The 7121-nt window shown below is 40.4% G+C and overlaps 1 non-coding gene across 1 annotated transcript; it reads right to left on the bottom strand.

Moving 5' to 3' along the window:
• Nucleotides 1-603: 603 nt before the first annotated feature.
• On the bottom strand, nucleotides 604-710 carry LOC131250367 (small nucleolar RNA R71). The gene has a single exon (XR_009173291.1). It is a non-coding gene; the product is annotated as a small nucleolar RNA R71 (small nucleolar RNA).
• Between the last annotated feature and the right edge of the window lie 6411 nt (nucleotides 711-7121).

Below are 7121 nucleotides of genomic sequence, written 5' to 3'. Positions count from 1 at the left end.
TCTTAGGATTAGGTTTCGAATTTGATTGATGGCTGCGAGTGTTTCATGCCCAAGTGGGCCCGTGACAACACTCGACGTCTTTTGACTGAAGGAGGATTGGTTGAGGGGTTACCTATCCATCGTAGGACTAAACACCACTCGAAATCCCCAAAGTTAATTGAAGTGATGGCTGAAAACCAACCTCTTCTACCCCAACCTAGGGTGGAGGACATTCAGGATGAGAATGAGGTGCATCAAGCACCCCCGCCACGTACTTTACAAGATTATTTACAACCAGTGGGGGTAAGTACGCCCTCATGCATGATTTTTCCTGAAAATACGGGACATATGGACATCAAGCCAGGGGTTATCTAACTCCTTCCTAAGTTCCATGGGCTTGAATCTGAAGAACCATATCTACATTTGAAAGAGTTTGATGAGATCATAACCACTTTATATTTTCAAAATGTGTCTGAGGACACAGTCAGGCTGAGACTCTTTCCTTTTTCCTTAAAGGAGAAGGCTAAGACATAGTTACATTCACTGCGTCCTAGATCCATTGGCACATGGAATGATATGCAAAGGGAATTTATAAAGAAATTTTTTCCACATCATAAAACGATTACCCTTAGAAAAGCAATCATGAACTTCACCCAAAAGGAGGATGAAACATTTTACCAATGTTGGGAAAGGTTCAAGGATTTGGTCAGTTCATGCCCACAACACGACTTTGAAACGTGCTGCATTACAAATTTTTTCTCCGATGGACTGACATTTTCCATGCGCCAAATGGTCGAGACAATGTGTAATGGAGAATTCATTAATAAAAATGTCGAAGAGGTATGGGATTACCTCGATAGTCTTGCTGAAATAACACAATCATGGGATTATTACCCAAAATCGAACACCACGTCTAGGCCGACTCAATTAAAGGAGAAAGGTGGATTGTATCTCTTGAAAGAAGAGGATGATCTCAAGTGTAAAGTGACTACGCTCATAAGGAAAGTTGAGGCCATGGAAGGAAAGAAGGATAAGGTTAATGAAAGTGTTTGCGGCATTTGTGATTGCAACATTCATACAACTGAAAATTGTCCTACAATACCCGCCTTTCGAGAAGTGTTGAATGAACAATCCAATGCCGTAAATAATTATCAAAGACCTTTCAATGGACCGACCTCTAATACGTACAATCCTGGTTGGAAAAATCATCCAAACTTTAGTTGGAGAAATGGACAAACTGCTACCCCTCAAAGTTTCTTCAATCAAAATCCAAATCAGGGGAAACCTCAAGAAGAACCGGTTCAAAATCTATGCAAGAGCTGACCCAGGCAATGCGAAACTTTATGCAAAAGATGGATTTACAAATGACAGTTATAGAAAAGGGGATGCTTCCTGCACAACCGCTCCCTAATCCTAAACCGCAATACGAGATAAGTGATCCCAGCTCTTCAAATCAAATGGGGCACGCTAAATCCATCACCACTCTTAGGAGTGGGAAGATCATTGATAAAACCCTCCCAGTTAAGCCTGAAAAGCCTCAAGAACTAGAAGAGGACAACAATAATGGATCTAGTGAGACCCCACAAAAATTAGAACCGAAACTTCTAGAAAAACCAGTTGCTCCATTTCCCCAACGGTTGGTCACACCAAAACCTCTCTATAACTCTCAGGATATCCTAGAGGTATTAAAATAGGTGAAAGTCAACATTCTTCTACTTGATGTCGTAAAACAGATAGCTTCATATGCCAAATTCCTGAAAGACTTATGCACAACCAAACGACGGTAGAGTATTCAAAAGAAGATCTTCTTGACCGAGAAAGTGAGTGCCATCCTAAAGCAAGACGTGCCACAGAAATTCAAAGATCCCGGTAGCCCAACCATATCATGTGTAATCGGGGACCATCGAATTGATCATGCACTTCTTGACTTAGGAGCGAGTGTCAATCTGATTCCCTACTCGATATACAAACAGTTAGGTTTGGGTGAATTAAAACCCACCCTAACCACACTACAACTTGTTGATTGCTCTGTTCGTATACCAAGAGGGATAATTGAGGATGTGTTGGTCTAAGTTCATAGATTTTACTACCCTATAGATTTTATCATCCTAGACACTGAATTCATCAATAACATGAGCACTCAAATTCCCGTCATTCTTGGTCGCCCATTCCTTGCCACTTCAAATGCAATTATCAATTACAGGAATGGTGTCATGACTATGTCCTTTGGGAATATGACATTGGAGTCAAACATCTTTTTCAATAACGGCAGAAACTTAGAGGACGATGATGATTTCCACGACATTAACATGATTGACTCTTTAGTGGAAGATACGACACCTCTGACCTTATCCTCTGACCCTCTAGAGACGTGCCTGGCCCACTCCCTTGATTTTGATGATGACATGATTAGGGAGATGTGTGCCTTGCTTGATACTGCACCGGTACTTGAAGTTAACCGGTGGAGGCCACAATTTGAAGAGTTGCCCCAAACTGATGTAGTGCCTCTACCGTCTAACCTCAAGCTGCCGAAGCTTGACCTAAAACCTTTGCCCTTTGATTTGAAATATGTCCATTTAGGTCAAGATGAGACATACCCGGTGGTGATCTCTGCCCACCTGGAGAAAGAATAGGAGAGTATGCTCATATCTACTCTCATTGAGCATAAGGGAGCCCTTGGATGGACGATAGCGGACCTCAAGGGAATCGACCCCTCGATTTGTACTCACCGCATATATCTTGAGGATAATGCGAAGACCACTCGGCAATCACAACGTAGACTAAATCCAAACATGAGGGAAGTGGTTAAGGCCGAGGTTCTTAAACTATTAGATGTGGGTATCATATACAAATTTGTGGTGCCAAAATCATGTTATCTTGCATAAGTGAAGCTCTCTCAAGGATTTCATAAACAAGCTCAGGCAAAGCTCACAAGTACAAGGATCAATCTCGAATGAAAGAAGAACTGCTCACAAGACAAGACTTCAAGAAGAGGCGGTTTGTAAAGAACTCAAGACAATTTCAAGATTGAACTCTTCAAGCCTCATACTTCAAGGTCACTAGTTCCTAATGTTTCAATGTCCTTACTTCATGGTTAAGGTTTGGTGACCATAGGTTGCCTTAGATAATTTTGGATACTCGTGTTATTTTACATGAGTTTGGTGTGTTCTTCGACTAGGCCTTCTTCGACTAGTCTAGAGTTGCTTCGACCGATCTAAGAAATTCCTCGATCAGTCGTGAGTTTATTACAAATTTCGAATAAAGCTGTTAGGCTTTGACTAGAGAATCTTCGACCCGATCGAAGGAAGCGATGTCATTGCATCTTGAAAAATCGAAAAATCTTTGACTCAAAATCGGCGACGAGTTCTTCAACGATCGAGGAGACCTTGACTCGAAGGTGACCTACGACGATTTTGCCCTTCATTATCGCGCTGATCAAATCTGTTATTGCTTCAACTAGTCGAAGAACAGTTTAGACGCGATCCGCTCACCTATAAATAGTGCACGAATCTCAAGAAATCATCGAATTAATTAATCCATTCAAGTCAATCTTCATCGATCTGAGAGATAATTTCGTGCTCCATCTAAGCTAAGTGTGCTTATTTAATATTCTCTTTCCTTAGCTTTATTTAATTGATTTTGTTTCATTCCAATCTAATTTGATAAGAGGAATTGTTATTCCCTTTCTTTGGAATCAAAATCAATTAAGGCAAGCCCTATGAGAATTAGAACCATTGTAATTGAGTCTTGGACATTGAACTTGGACATTCAATCATCTACTCTAATTTGAAGGAGATAATCAAGTATTTTACATTTAATTGTAAATTCCTTCTGTTTTGGTTTCTTGAAAAATCTTGTTGTATTGGTTATCCGAGGAGAGCCGGAAAAAGAAGAGAAGTTTTTTTAATTGTGTAAGCCAAAGACACAATTGTAAAGGTTTTGGGTGAACGGAAAACCTATTTTTAGTGAACGCTAATATCCCCTGTGTGAGGATATTAGGAGTGGAGTAGCATTTTGTGTGGCTATTACTGAATAGTTGATTTAATTATCCTTTTGTGGGATGTATGTATGGTGGTGAATGTTGTAATCATTTAATTCAAGCATTGTGAGAATCTTGTAATAGTTTAGAATTTATTTTCTGCTATTCCTTTATCGCTTGATTTTCAATTTCATTTGAAAGTTGTTCCAACAAGGTTCCATTTTTATGGTGTATGGCTGTCCCTAGAACAATACATTTGTGATTACAATTTATTTTAATTCAGATTGTATTTATTTCTGTATTCCTCTTTGGTTTGAGATTTGATACAAAGATCTTTCTAGATATAAGGTTGTCTTACCATAAACTCTGGTTTTTGGTGTAATTTTAGCTATCATATTCTTTTTAATTCCGCTGTTATAAGTTTTATTTGGCATTGTCCTATTCACCCCCTCTAGGACATATAGCTAGGCCTTTTCAAGTGGTATCAAAGCCGGTGAGTCCAACTCAAGTGGTTCCTAAGAAGTCCGGGATCACCATCGTAGCCAATGCCAATAATGAACTCGTGCCAACTAGAGTGGTTGAAGAATGTGCATTGACTACGGGAAGTGAATACCATCACGAGGAAGGACCACTTTCCTTTGCCCTTCGTTAATCAAATCTTGGAAAAACTTGGTCATTCCTATTCTTGTTTCGTATTCGGGCTACAATTAAATTGAAATCGCCCTTGAGGACTTTACATGTCCCTACGGCACCTTTGCCTACAGAAGGATGTCATTTGGATTATGTAATGCCCCTGCCACCTTTCAGCGATGTATGATGAGTATCTTTTCTGATATGGTGGGAAAAATCTAAAAGGTCTTCATGGATGATTTCTCTGTTTTCGGTTCATCTTTCAGCGAGTGCTTGGAGAGTCTTAAATGTGTGCTGAAAAGATGTGAAGAAAAGAACTTGGTACTTAATTGGGAGAAGTGTCATTTCATGGTTCATAAGGGAATTGTCCTTGGACATATTATCTCATCCAAAGGAATCGAGGTGGATAAGGCAAAAATCGATCTTATCTCTTACCTACCTCCACTCAAGAACAATAGAGACGTGCGATCCTTCTTAGGACATGCAGGATTTTACAAGCGATTTATAAAGGACTTTAGTCTCCTCTCTCGTCCTTTATGTAATCTTCTTCAAAAGGATGCACCATACGAGTGGACTGAGCCATGTCAGGAAGCTTTCACTAAGTTTAAGGGCATGTTGACTAGTGCACCCATCATACAACCACCCAACTGGGGCATTCCTTTTGAACTTATGTGCGACACATTTGATTATGCTCTTGGGGCAGTTCTAGGCCAGAGAAAAGATAAGAAACCCTACGTTATTCATTATGCAAGTAAGACTCTAAATCCGGCCCAAGTGAACTATTCGACTATGGAAAAGGAACTCTTGGCCATAGTGTTCGCTTTGGACAAATTTCGGTCCTACTTGATTGGATCCAAGATCATTATTTACACTGATCACGTGGCGCTCAAGTATCTTCTGTCTAAGAATGATGTTAAGCCCCGCCTAATACGATGGATCCTCCTACTCCAGGAATTTGACCTAGAAATAAAAGATAAAAAGGGAGTAGAGAACGTAGTGACTGACCATCTTTCTCACCTTGATCTCCCTAATTTCCCTGAGACGACACATATCAATGATATGTTCCCTGATAAACAACTATTCAAAGTCTCCTATTCACCTTGGTTTGCTGATATTGCTAATTATTTTACCACAGGTTTCACACCAACACAATGGACTGAGTAAGATAAGAAGAAAATTTTCACTGAGGTGCGCAAACTCCTCTGGGACGATCCATATTTATTTAAATATTACCCAGACCAAATCCTGAGGAGATATGTGCCAGACGATGAGTATCAGAGTGTCATCTCCTTTTATCACTCACAGGCCTGTGGTGGTCACTTTTCTGCCAAAAAGACCACAGCCAAGATTCTGCAGTGTGGCTTTTACTGGCCCACTATGTTCAGGGACAATCATGAGTTTTGTAAAGCTTGTGAGCGTTGTCAGAATTTGGGAGTGTTGTCCCGTCGAAATATGATGCCCTTGAATCCCATTCTTATCATCGAGGCATTTGATTGTTGGGGCATTGATTTCATGGGACCATTCCCCCAATCTTTTGGAAATCTATATATTTTGCTCGCTGTAGACTATGTCACTAAATGGGTTAAAGCGATTCCTTGTCAGAACAATGACCATCGCACGATCATTAAATTCCTAAAAGAGAACATCCTTTCCCTATTCGGAACGCCTCAAGCTATCATTAGTGATGGGGGCTCACACTTTTGTAATAGGCCATTCGAGAGTTTAATGAAGAAATAAGATATCTCTCATAAGGTGAGCACCCCATATCACCCACAGACAAGTGGGCAAGTTAAGATTTCCAATAGGGAGATCAAACACATTTTGGAGAAAACGGTTAACCCTGACCGTAAGGATTGGTCAATCCAATTGACCGATGCCTTATGGGCTTACCGTACTGCGTTTAAAACCCCTATTGGAATGTCTCCCTTTAGACTTCTCTGTGGGAAGGCTTGCCACTTACCTGTGGAGTTGGAACATAGAGCCTACTAGGCAATAAAAAAATTAAATTTCAATCTGGATAACGCCAGCTCGCTACGCAAACTTCAGTTGAATGAACTCGAAGAATTTCAGAACGACGCATACGAGAACTCGAGATTTTATAAGGACAGAATGAAGGCGTTTTATGACCAACACATTCTACGAAAATCATTCACACCTGGTTAGAAAGTCCTTTTATATAATTCTCGATTACATCTCTTTCCAGGTAGGCTTCGATCTCGTTGGATTGGCCCTTACATTGTGGTCACTGCGTATCCTCATGGGGCCGTTGAGATAAGAGATCCTGACAATGGCAAGGAGTTTAAAATAAATGGACATCGCTTAAATCCATTTGTCAAGAAATTTGATTCAGAGGACATGTCCATACCTCTGACTGATCCTTTTTACCAGGATTGATCTCCGAGTCTGATGGAGGTATAGGTAGGGTTCCTGTTTTCATAGGACTAGGGTAGTTTCCTTTATGCTGCTTTAGGATAGATGTTAAACTTAGCGCTCCTGGGAGGCAACCCATCTTTTCATTCCATTTCATTTTCCT

Source organism: Magnolia sinica, chromosome 6 (genome assembly GCF_029962835.1).
Source record: "Magnolia sinica isolate HGM2019 chromosome 6, MsV1, whole genome shotgun sequence".
Lineage (NCBI taxonomy): Eukaryota > Viridiplantae > Streptophyta > Magnoliopsida > Magnoliales > Magnoliaceae > Magnolia > Magnolia sinica.
The sequence above is the reverse complement of the archived record's forward strand: the minus strand, read 5'-3'. Positions and strand labels throughout refer to the sequence as shown.